Raw genomic sequence first — 12827 nt, 5'->3', positions numbered from 1 at the left:
AAGATCATATGCATTGAATTAATAAGGCCTATGTTTTGGAGTAGCAAGACACCTTTCCATAAAACAGTGTTCTTATGTCACAGGCCTTCCAGATTGTTTTTAATTAGATACAGTTCTCACTGGGGGAAATGAGGTGGGAAGTTAATTGGAGAAAGAAAACCAAACACAGGAAGAAACTTCACATGGAGTCCAAAAAAACATACTGTAAAAGTTGTGACAATTTACTTGCAAGTCATTTAACTTTTAGCTGTTAAAAGAAATGAGAGCATTGGCGTAAAACACTTTCCTTGTCAAATAAGCTATCCTGCATCTTCGAGAGAATATACCACGTGCAGACCTTGTTTTTGCATTAGAGTGAAGAAAACTGATAAAAAAAAAATCTAGATATGTTCCTTTTCATGAAAAAAGAAAAGGAGTACTAGTGGCACCTTAGAGACTAACCTATTTATTCCTTTTCATGGTTACTCAGCCTGCAATTGCTTAAAGAAGAGGTAGATTATTCCTGTAATGCATTTTGCAACTCGGGCAGTATGAGCTTTGGTACAATATTTGCACACTTCTAAAAATGATTGAAGTGTGTCAGAATCCATCAAAAAATCACCTGTGTAATTTTCAGCGAATCGGGCCTTTTTGTAAAGGATGGGTCTGGAGGTGTTTACATTGTGATGTTTAGTTGTAAAAGCTGTGATTATTCAAATTGCCGTGCCTGTAAAGCTATAGAGATCCCCAGTGACCTTTTAACGTTAATAAAATCAATAACTATCTTTCTGTATTTCAAACAATCTGTATAGATTTCGCTTACCAATGTAAAAAAAAAAATGCTCAAAATAAGCCTGTTAGAAACTAATTAGTGAGGAGATCCATTTAGAATCAAGATGCAAAGATTTTGGGGCAAGAGGTAGAAATTAACATTGAATGGATATTATTCTTTTTGGCTTCAGTAAAAACTGTATAGATTACAGTAGTAAACATGCAGAATGTTAGGTTTCAGCTAGATCAGTCTTTAAAAATCTGAAGATGTCTCACTCCTACCTAAATAATAACCTAGAACAGAATTGTCTTGAGACAATCCTTCATTCTTTCTGTTGTAATTCAACATACCTTTAAAAAAAACAAAAACAAAAAAACCCTTATTTATTTTTCTTTCTACAGTGCTTGCTAATATGTAGAGGCTTTGTTAGTGAAAATGAAATCTGTATGGTGGTCTTCTTTAAAAGATTTGTTTTCCCCCAAATATATACACATTTTGGATCATTTAATTCCTAACTGTTTCCCTAGATGCACAGTTATGAGCCCCAATCCTGCAAAGATTTACATGCTTGCTTCACTTTCTGCACATCAGTAAGCCAACTGGAGTCAATGAGGTATAAAGTAAACAATTTGCAGAATTAGGGCTTTGGTTAGTAGTATGGAGCAATTAATTTAAAATTTTGGTATGGGTGATGTATCTTGGCACTGGTGCTGCCTACCACGCTGTCAGTTGCATCTTTACTCCTGTTGACACACACATTATAGATTGTGTTAGTTTCATGCAGTGAATAAAGGAAATATTATATCTTACGTGGTTTGTGAACACATCTCTCTTAGCTTGTTCATTTTCCCATAATCTAAATCACTGCTGAACAGAATGACATAATAGGGAAAATCCAGATATTTAGTTTGGAGAAAGGGAAAAATCCAGCCCTGAGGGGAAGAAGAAAAAGTCTCTGCAAATGTGACAGACATAAAAGAAAGTGAAGGAAAGTTAAAAATTACCATAGGGCAGACAGGACACCTGCTAAAGAACCTTCTGCTTCCAGTCTCAGCTGGAAAGAAAAATGAAAGAGATGCAAACAACTGTCCTGGAAGCATGAAATCAGCCTTTTGTCTTTTTTTTCCCTTTATGAACAGTTACAGTATGCAAAAATTAGGATAATCTCAAAGTATGCAGAGGAAAATTTCACCAGGCTCTGCATATAAAAAGCTGAGGCATGGAAGTGTGCCTCTTTGAAAACAGGAACATGTTTGGGAGCTTCCCGATGCATTGAAGAAAGTGGTAATTAATGCATAGTGAATGACTTCAAATGAAGGTTGAATAGGGGCATAACAATGGGAAGGTTTTTTTTTTTTTAGGTTAAAGCATCCAAGAAAGAAAGCTGGTAAAAGATGGCCACTGTGAAGCTACAACTTCAATCCCTGTCTTTTCTGACTTTCCTTTATCGACTGTGGTGGGTTTTGTTTTGTATGGGTCTTCAGACACAATGGAGTTAATTTGCACCAATTTCATTTTGTGTATGCTTCAGGGTTTGGGGTTTTTTTTTTTTTTTTTGGGCAGGGTTTGGTCTTTGATGGTGCTTTTGAGCAAATGGTTTGCCCAAAGTTCAGATGATGTTAGCTCCATCCTCTTTTTCATTTACAGCATCAAGAGGATTACAGAGAATAACTTTGTTGCCCAACATCAAGGCTATATCTTCAGGCTACTAGAAAGGTAGTTCTCAGAAAGTGTGTCTTCTAATATTTTAGAACCTCCACAGGCTTCAGATAAAACAAGTATTAAATACAAAAAGCTCACGAGGATCCCGAGGAAGGTTAAACTCACACAACCTCCTTCATGTGAACACCGGAAATGTATTTTTTAGACTGTTGGAGTGTTATCATAGTAAAGACAGCAGTAAAGTCTTATATAACCAAAGAGAGAGAGAGGTTTTTTTTATTATTATTATTATTATTATCTTGTTTAAAGACTGGCATTTTTAATGGATTATGAGCTAAATTTAATATATACTTGCAGTTTAAAAGGGAATTCTGAGATCAAGTATCATGCGGTTTGATTTTTTTTCTAACTGGATCACTAGTTAGCAAATCTGCATTTCTATTGTGCTTGATCCGGGACTAGGCTTTATGAAGCTTTTAGGATGCAAGAATTGAAATGCATTGGAAAAATAAAGAAGCCATTGTGTATCTCCTTTTTATTTCTGTGTGTGCATAAGACCATTTGAAATATATTTCTATTGTTGGTACCTTTTCTTAGCTGAAATACCAGGCCCAAGTTTATTTGACCCTGTGCCTCAATCCACTGCTAGACAAATCTAATTTTTTTAAAAAAAAGTGAAATAAAAAGAAAAGTTTGTGGGTTTTTGGAACAGGTGTAGCAAAATAGTGGATATTTTAATAAAGGAAATGCCTCTCTTCCTATTCCATCCAGTTAGCATTGTTTTGAGAGGAAGCATGTTCTAATGCGAATAGCATAGAGTTGTGAGCCAGGAGCAGTCTGTTCCCAGCTTAGCCAGGGGCCTGTTGGTCCAGCCTGGGGCAGGTCACTTAACCTCTCTGTGTGACTTTACCTCAGGGGATGTTGTGCAGCTCCATTCATTCGTGTTCGTAAAGTGCTTTGAGATTGTCAGAGGGAAGAAGCTCTACAATTGCTCAGTGCTATTATTATAACTGTTATTTTAATGGTATTGTTTTGGGCATGTTCCTTTTACGATTTTTTTCTTTTTGTCTGTATAAGCGAACACCTCTTTCACACACAAAATGTATTTGATCACTTTAGCTTTTCCTGTTGAATTGAAAGATGATAGATGGAATTAATACTTTGTTTGTATGAAAAATATGTGTGTGGGGGGGTAAGAGAGAGACTGTGTATCTAACATATACATTATATAACCTACTTTCGATATACATGTGTGTCACATACACACACTCTTTATTTAACACCTCCATTGTTTGCAGAAGGTGTTTGAAATATGGCCGGGGCAAAGCTATAGGGTAAAGCCATGCCTTTCACTTGTCCCATGAAATTCTGTTGAGGTTCGGCTGAGTTATAAACTTTTGAAGATCACCCCTTCCCTTCTCTTGCTTGTTGCCTCAAGAAGAAATTGTCAGCCTGCCAAACTAATAAGAGAACCATGAATATTCTAGAGAGTCAGTTATGTTCCACCACCCACTGCAGCCAGAGCTGCTGTAGCTGTGGAAGTAAGGGATGGAAGGAGAGGGAGGGATAGTACGAGGGAAAAGAGCTGTGCGGGCCTCCTCTCCCACCATTTTCAAGATGTGGCCCGGTAACCTATCCTCCCTTATGGGGGGACCACCTATGGCAGGAGTTTCCCCCAGACTCCTGGAGGCAGGAGAGAGAAAGCTGGACTGAGCTACCATGACTCCCTCCAGACTCAGCACATGATGGCCATGGCCCCATAGCCCTTTATCTCCTCCTCCAGCTAATGTAGTTGGTCCTATAGTTGAAATGATAGCAGTCTGTGCTCAAGGTTCAGAGTCCAGACCATGATGATGCACGGTGTAGGAGAGAGTAGTTCCAATTGCACATAATACATTTTTTTTACCTTCTTCCTTTTATAAAAATAACTAGGTCCGTGTCATACAAAATAAAACTGTTACAAGAAGGTTATTTAGCTTGAAAAGCCACATGCTCAAAAGCTAGGAAATGTCAGGTGTGTGGGTGCACTGTTAATTCGATCTCCTTCTGAGCATGCTGGAGTCATTAATTATACATTATTTCCAGAGGATCTGGCTTCATTCCATGCACAGGATGGGTGCTTGGGGGTCAGAATTAAGGCTGCATGGACAAGGGTAATCTGGGAATTTTCCAACTTTTGAGTGCTTGACTTTGCAGCCTAAATAATGTACTTTTAGTATAGTTTTTTGTACGAGTGTGTCTGTAGATGATATATGTGTTGTGTGTATGTATCACACATCGTATGTGTCACAGATGTGTGATACATGTATGTATCAGAAATAAAGAATCGTAACATCAGGAAATAATTCACCAGAAGATATAATGTTATGACTCCATCTGCTGTAAAATTATCAGCATACTAAATGCTCTGTAGCATTAGCCACCTTGACACAGAAATAAAACCACTTCCCATAATTTAGGGGGATGCAGAGTTGCATTGACTGGATTTTTTTGTCCTCTCTTTTTAATTTATTGTTGCCCTTTTCCTTTCACTGCAGTTAGTACATATAAGTAACATTAGACATATACTGCACTCTTAGCTACAGGGATGCACCAACATTTTGAGCACTTTCCATTATTTTTCTGCTAATGTCACTTGTAAAACACCTGGTATCTTAACTCTGCTGCAACCTATTATTTCTGTGTACAGTAGAGGAAATTTACATCATTTTTGCTGTTTGCAAACAGATTTTCAAACATAAACTCAGACTCTTTTAACCTTTTCAAGGGACCCATGAAATCTATAATTGTCCACTTCCCTCTAAACTGTTAGAAAAATTGGAAGACCTAAGATTCAGAATTTATCTGGATTTCAGACACTTCAACATTTGAGGGTGTTCAGATCTGGGATTTCATTCAGCTCCTAATAAAAAAAGGGATAACAGGGTATTTGCAAAATTTGGATGCAGATCTGCGTTTGGACTCTGCAAACCCCAAAAACTTGAGGTTAAGATCCAAGGTTTTGATTTGGGCCCATCTGTAGCTTGAATTTAGCGGTGCCAATTTTGGAAATACTGCAACTGTGAGGGATACAGGAAGAGGACAAGAGTCAAGCCATTTCTGTGACAATGATTCTAAATGTAGTATTAGCACAATCCTGGTTTATTTCAGAATTGGGACAGAATTGCCGCTGTCTCCCTCCTAATTCAGGATGTTTGAAGTTAGTGCTATGAGAGCCTGATCTGGGGCACCGAACACATCAGAAGGACATTAGACATTCACCAGGTTGTTTGTGACAGCAGGACAGTAACATCAGGCCATCAGCAGGGGTTCGGGCAGAAGAAGTGCAACTGCAGATACTCGGCAGGTGGTCTGCACAGCACTGGAGCGTGGGCAACATTTGCTAAAATTACTAATCAGGTTATTTAAAAAAAAAACCAACAACCCAGAAAATGGGATTTATGCTTTCTTCTGTGAAGATTCTGTAGGGGAAAATGTTAATTGCTGTAATATGCTTATAAATATCAAAATGCAGTGGGTCAGACTGTGTGGCCCAAGTGGTCTCTTTTGACCCTACCATCTACATTTCTCCAGAAAAGGGAGCCAAAGGATCAAATCCTGCTTGTCTCTCACACCATAGTATCGTTGAAGTCAGTGGAACTAATTACTCGAGTAAGGAGAGCAGGCGTTGGCCCAAAATGTATTAACTGAGTTGTGTTTTATATTACTGTCGTATGTGGGAACCGAGTGGTTCAGGATGCATGCCTTTCCCTGTGTTTTGCGGTGGTGGTGTAGCTGTGTTGGTCCCAGAGTATTAGAGAGCCAAGGTGGGTGAAGTAATAGCTTTTATTGGACCCATTTTTGTTGGTGAAAGAGACACACTTCCAAGCGTACACAGAGCTCTTCTTCAGGTCTAGGAAAAGTACTCAGTGTCACAGCTCAATACAAGGTGAAACAGATAAGGAGTTAATCCATGTTGCAAGAGACCATTCAAGGCCAAGTGGGCAGCTAACACCTCTACAGTCGTCGGACAAATATTTAAATGAGAAACAAGGTGGATAAGGTAATATTTTTTTATTGGGGCAACCAAAAGCTATCACCCACCTTGTCTCTCTAATAGGCTGGGATGCACAAGGCTACAACAGTGCATACAACAATGTGTAAATGAGAAGGCAGCAGTAACTGAGGCCAGCAGTTTGGCAAACAAACAGGGTTAATGAGTCCTCTTTTTAAAGATTTCTTTTCTTTTTCTAACTGAATTTCCTGAGATCTGCTCCTTCAGTCTCTGCTCACACACACAATCCTGTAGACTCACTGCATGAGTTAGCCCCCTTGATTTTCAGTAAGTCCAACAAATTCCAAATAACTGAGTACCAATTTATGAAAAGGCGAGACCACTCGGTCATCAGATGTTTCTGTTCTGTCACAGTGACCTTGTGTTGTCTTCCTTGTTTTTCAGTACGTTTTGCTATTTTTGATGGCCTTAACCAAAGATTTGGAATTAAATTCAGCCCTCATGTAAGAAGGCACAATTCCACTACAGCTTTTACCAGGATCAGTTTGATCCTTGGAGGCTAGTTTAAAAAGGTAGGTACAATGTAGCATCTGTTCTGTGAGTAGCTGAATTTCTCTCACACTCATCACAGTGAACAGATTACTGTAAAGTTACACTAGGAAAGTTTCAGATATTTAGATAATTAAGACATTTTCAAAAAAACTTAACAAAAACTAACATTTTCTTAATTGTAGTCTCCACAGTCTAGTTTAGACCAATCTCTCTGGACTTGTCTTCAGGGGTAAGTCGACCTAAGTTACACTACTCCAGCTATGTGAATAACGTAACTGGAGTCAATGTAGCTTAGGTTGATTTACCCCAGTGTCTTCACTGCACTGTGTCGACGGGAGATGCTCTCCCATCGATTTACCTTAATCTTCTCGGGGAGCTGGAGTACTGGGGTCAACTGGAGAGTCCTCCGTGGTCGATTTAGCGGGTCTTCACTAAATCGACCCCTTCTGCATCGACATCCCCGTAGTGAAGACCAGCCCTCTGACTATATTATAGCATGTCACAACAGAGAAGAAACAGGATTTGGTATCAAGAATACAAACAGGATATTGAAGTTTTTGTATATGGACAGACCCTGTAACTTTCTCTGGTTCTTCTCAAGTGGCAAGGTACTATTCAGTGTATAGGTGGCAGAAACTTGACCAGACTGGAACCTCATATCTGACTGACCCCGAACCTGTGTCCAAATTCTCCAGCTCTACTCCTCGCTCAAACTGTTGTTTAGTGTTGCTGTGTTCTGTTAAAGAGTTGTCACATCCCATTTCAGAGATGCCTACATTGCATTGGTGGATGGGTTTTTTCTCTCAAAGAGACGTCTTGCGACAATTGTTGGTACAAAAATCCCACTGAGTTCCTAAGGAATTCCATGTGAATGGATATAGCCCACAGTCTGTAAAATGCTTTAAGAGCCTTCAGTATGAAAGGGCTGCATGAATATAAGGTGATATTAATATACTGTGTAGATTGTGTATATTACTGGAAAATGTTTAACCCTTTGTTTCAGGAAGTTAACATGGATGACAGTTTGTGATATTAATTGCTCTGCTTGCTAATTGGATTACCTCAGAATCTACAAGTCATTCAACAGTGGGAGCCAGAAATGGAACTATAGACTAGTTTATGAGCAGAAAGGTATTTGGCAGGATTGCTTTCACTCAAAATATCCCTTTATTGAGATGCCATTGAGAACAGTTGGTTAAAAGAACAAAGTCAGGTTTGTGGCAGGGCTGTCAGAAATTTGAGAGGCTGTGCATCTCTGGGGCAGAATCTTGTGGAAAGGGTAATTGCAGCCAGCATCAGTCTTAAATATCAAAAAAAGACATTGTGACCAACAGCCAGTATCATGTTCTTCTAGGTATCACAGTTCAAGAAACAACCCTGGAGCACTATAGTGCATAAGTTATCTGGACTTTTTGAAGGAGAAATGCTAAAATTCCTAAGACATCGAGAAGATGTTGCCAGTAGCTCAGTCTGCTGTAATACTATTTGATAAGGACCTGGTAAGATTAGGACATTTCCAAATCTAAGAACTATGGCTTTTCCAGGTTATGGTTTGCATTACAGATATCCAACGTTTTGAGGGTTGGATACGGAAATAGCAAAACAAAGGAAGAGAGACAAAGGGAACAATCTTGGAGTCTAAACTGGCTTGCCATTTGTTCATATCTACTTTCATGAAGCGCTATATTCATGGCCATCAAGAGGTCATCATACAAGTTAATGCACTGTCATGGAATTAACACTTCTGCCAACAGTGCCTCATGTAGACATTTTACCGGTCTTGTGGGAAGTATATTCAGGCAAGCACACAGAGGGACGTGTCTAACACTATTTTATTAGCAGAACTTCAGCATTCTTCTTTGTATTCTACAATAACTATGCTCGGTCAATGTAAATGACCAGCACTGCAAGGATTCTTTGCTTACAGGTAATAGACAACTTTGTTACAAACATGAGCTGGGCACCATTGAACATAAAAACAAATATTGCATTTTGCTAGAAGCAAGTTAAAATGCGTTGTCATTGCATTTGCATTACATATCCGCAGCTAAGGCTCCACGAATGTTCTCCATGCTGGTCCAGAAGTGTGTTTACTTTGGACAGAATATAAGTTAGCATTTTGCTTCCAGCAAGGTGGGATACAAGGTGATTTTACCAAGGCTGAGCAGTGAAATAAAGCATCTGTGAGCCTAAGGCTACTGCTACGCTACAGAGCGTACAGCTGTGCCACCGTAGCGCTGTTAGTACAGATGCTCGACGATGGGGGAGAGCTGTCCCATCGGCTTAGTTACTCCAGCACCCGGGAGTGGCAGTAGCTAGGTCAGCATGAGAAGCCCTCCCACCAACACAGTGCAGTCCCCACCCGCCCTTATGTCTGTGTAACTTATGTCGCTCAGGGGGTGGCTTATTCACACCCCAGAGCAACATAAGTTATGCCGACATACGCTGTAGTGTAGACATAGCCTTAGTCAAAGTTCACTTGGACCTGGAAATTATTAAAGCTGCAGCAAAGGGAAAATTCTATCGTATATCTTCTCATAATAATACCTAATTATTATATAGTGCTTTTCATCATTCAATCTCCAATCTCTAAGGAAGTCAATATCTTTATCTCCATTTTACAACTGGGGAAACTGAGCATGGAGAGAGGCAGCGACTAGCCCAAGGACACCCAGCAGGTCAATGGCATTCATCAAAACATTCTGTGCTCTCACTGTGTTGCCACTTAAGAATAAGTCCAGTTAATGGGCAGTGAAACCATCAAGTGAACTTCTAATTACCTTTCTGGATATCTTGAGATATCTGACAAGATTCAGGTGTATGCCATCACAGGAACAAATACATTGGCTGTTTCACTATTCATAAGGATCAATTTCAGACTCTGAAACCTTTTCATAAAAAAGGAAGAGTAAAAGAGGGAGAGGTGTCCATTAGTTCTTTGGTTTCCTTAAAATAGTGTTAGAGCTTTTATTTTTAACGCTTTTGGTGTTATACCCCCAAGAATGAGACCTTCTTTCCTGGACCCTAATTCTGTAGTCCATCCCTCTTCAGCAAAGCACTTAAGTCTCTATCTAATTTCAAATCCCAGCTCATTAGCCTCGGAAGGCAAGAAAACCAGGGTGGAACCGTTATGACATGGCAGTCCCGTGAGCTGGATAGGCTGGATTGGCCTAACAAGCCATTAACATCCAAAACGTATTTGTTATAGAAACGGTACAGCAAGCCAGACTGACTTATGTGGACTTAGACCCAGGCTTGCCAAGCCTAGCAAATGGAAGTGGTCACAGCTTTTGGATATCAGTTAAACATATTACACGTATCTATTTGCTCTGAGCTAGTAGTAGAGGAATTAAGGAAGTTACAAGTTTCTGTCATGCAGGACACACATTGCTTGGGTGTAGGAAAGTTCACAGTTGGAAATGATCCTTAACTGTATTCCAGACATTCAAGTGGACAAGCAAAACACAGCTAGAGCAGTGGACAAGGCAACAGTTACTTTAGTTAACAGCTGGGAACGAGTGTCTGAGTAGACTGTCATAGCAAAAATTGCTGATGCCTACAGTAATGTCTGCATAACTGTTGTCAGCTCTTACACACCAACAGAAGCAGCAGAAAAGGAAGAGGAGGACGGGTTTTATCAACAGATGGAGAGCACTGTAAATGAGATGCCTGATCGTGATGTGATTTTGATAATGGGAGATATGAATGCACAGTTTTGGGAGGGGACATAGTAAGTGAAAGAATGGTGCTGCACCACATGGCATGGAAATGGCAAACATAATCGGGAAAGGTTAAGAACTTTCTGTGAGATGCTCCATATGATTATTGGCAGTATTGGTTTCCTCACAAAGATATGCATGTGGTTATAAGGAATTGACCAGATGGCCAAACCAAAAACCAGAGTGCCCACATTATCGTCAGTAAAAGACACAGAAGGTCACTGTGGGAGGCTAGAGCCTATGAAAGTGCCCAATGTGGCAGTGATGGCAAAAGGTTAAGAATAAATTAAAGTCCAAGAAAAAAATGGGTCCAACCGGAGCCAAATTTGAGCTTGTTAAATTAAAGGATATCTCTGTGAGGGAGGCATACAAGGAGATGCTAGGAGGGCATTTCAGGCCATTCATTTGCAATGGCAAAGAAATCTCACTACAGATTGGGTACAGATTCAGTGAAGCAATAGAAAATCCACTGGAAGTTATTGGACGGTGTAAGGAAACGAGAAAAAGATGGACAAGCAGTAAAGCAAGAACATTGCAGGAAAAGTGTAAACAAGAGATAATTACCGGAAAAGCTGACGTAGTCAAAGTGTGGCGCAGAGCAAAGAAGAAATCACAAAGATTGGACAAGCAAAAGTTCAGGAATGAAGAGGTTCAGCAACTAGAGGGCGTACCAAGAAAAACAAAAAATGAACAGGCTACGGGAACACGGTCAGGCCAACAATGCAAGCGTAAGAGAGGCTACCGGTGAACCGTTGTCAAATGCGAGGAGGTGCTGGAAGTGTGGAAGGAGCATTTTGGCAAAGTACTGAACCCTCTAGTTAATCCAGATGCAAGCATTCCAGATGAACAGGACAGCTTGCAAGACAGAATGGATATCAGCACTGAACCACCATCAGAAGAAGAATGGAAAGCAGTGAACTAGTTAAAAATTGGGAAAGCTGCAGGAATTGTTACTGCTGAGCTGCTAAAATTAAGTGGGTCATGCGCTATTAGAGCATTTAGTATACAAGAAAGTATGGGAGCCTGAGGAGGTACCAGATGAAAGGCTAAAGGCAATAGTCTTACCAATCCTGAAAACAGGAGATCCTGCTGATCCGAATAACTATTGAGGTATAACCTTATTATCAGTACTGGGAAAAATCATGATGAAAGTGGTTGTCAACAGACTAAGGGCAATTTGAGAGGAAGTACTAGACAAAGAGCAACGGGGCTTCAGCCCAGGCTGAAGTTGCATTGATCAGATATTCACTGTCTGACAGTTGATGGAGGGGAAAAAACAAGAACGGGAATTAAAGACATTTGTTATTTTCCTCGATTTCATGAAGGCATTTGCTCTGGTTTGGAGGGAAGCATTATGAAACTAGTGAAATCATATGGTGTTTCAGATAGGATAATGGCAATTATAAAAGTTATGTAAGAAGACTCCTGTGGTGCTGTAAGAATCGGTGGAAAATTAAGAAACTGATTCAAGTCAAACTTTGGTGTAAGACAAGGGGGACATGGAATCAATGTTGCTTTTCATCATGTTATTAAATTGGATGTTAAGAATGGTAGAGAAGTTGGAGGGCATGACAATAGGTGAACTAGATTTAAGCTCTTTACATATGCTGATGACGTCATACAATCGGCAGACATTATCTAGGGAGGTGGTGGAATCTCCTTCCTTAGAGGTTTTTAAGGTCAGGCTTGAAAAAGCCCTGGCTGGGATGATTTAGTTGGGGATTGGTCCTGCTTTGAGCAGGGTGTTGGACTAGATGACCTCCTGTGGTCCTTTCCAACCCTGATATTCTATGATTCTATGTTTGAATTAATGATGATACTCTTAGCTACCTTGGAAAATTGTTGTAGTTGATTTGGACTTCCAAAAAGACAAAGGGGTTGCCTCTTGGAAAAGGGACAATAGTGTTAAAAAGCAGCTGCTGTGAAGTTTTCGGACAAGTAAACTCTTAAACGTATTTAAGAAGCTTGATCAATGCCAATGCTTCCATAAAGGATGAGGATAAAAGGAAATGTGCTTTAGTTACAAGTACAGCACAGATTTGATGAAATTATCGACTAATAAAAACATTACATTTAGTACCAAAAGTGAAAATTTGTCAAGCCTATATACTAGCAGTATTATTCTATGGTCTGGAAGCATCTGCATTAA

The sequence above is a fragment of the Caretta caretta genome, chromosome 9, assembly GCF_965140235.1.
Source record: "Caretta caretta isolate rCarCar2 chromosome 9, rCarCar1.hap1, whole genome shotgun sequence".
In the NCBI taxonomy this organism is placed as follows: Eukaryota; Metazoa; Chordata; order Testudines; family Cheloniidae; genus Caretta; species Caretta caretta.
The sequence above is the reverse complement of the archived record's forward strand: the minus strand, read 5'-3'. Positions refer to the sequence as shown.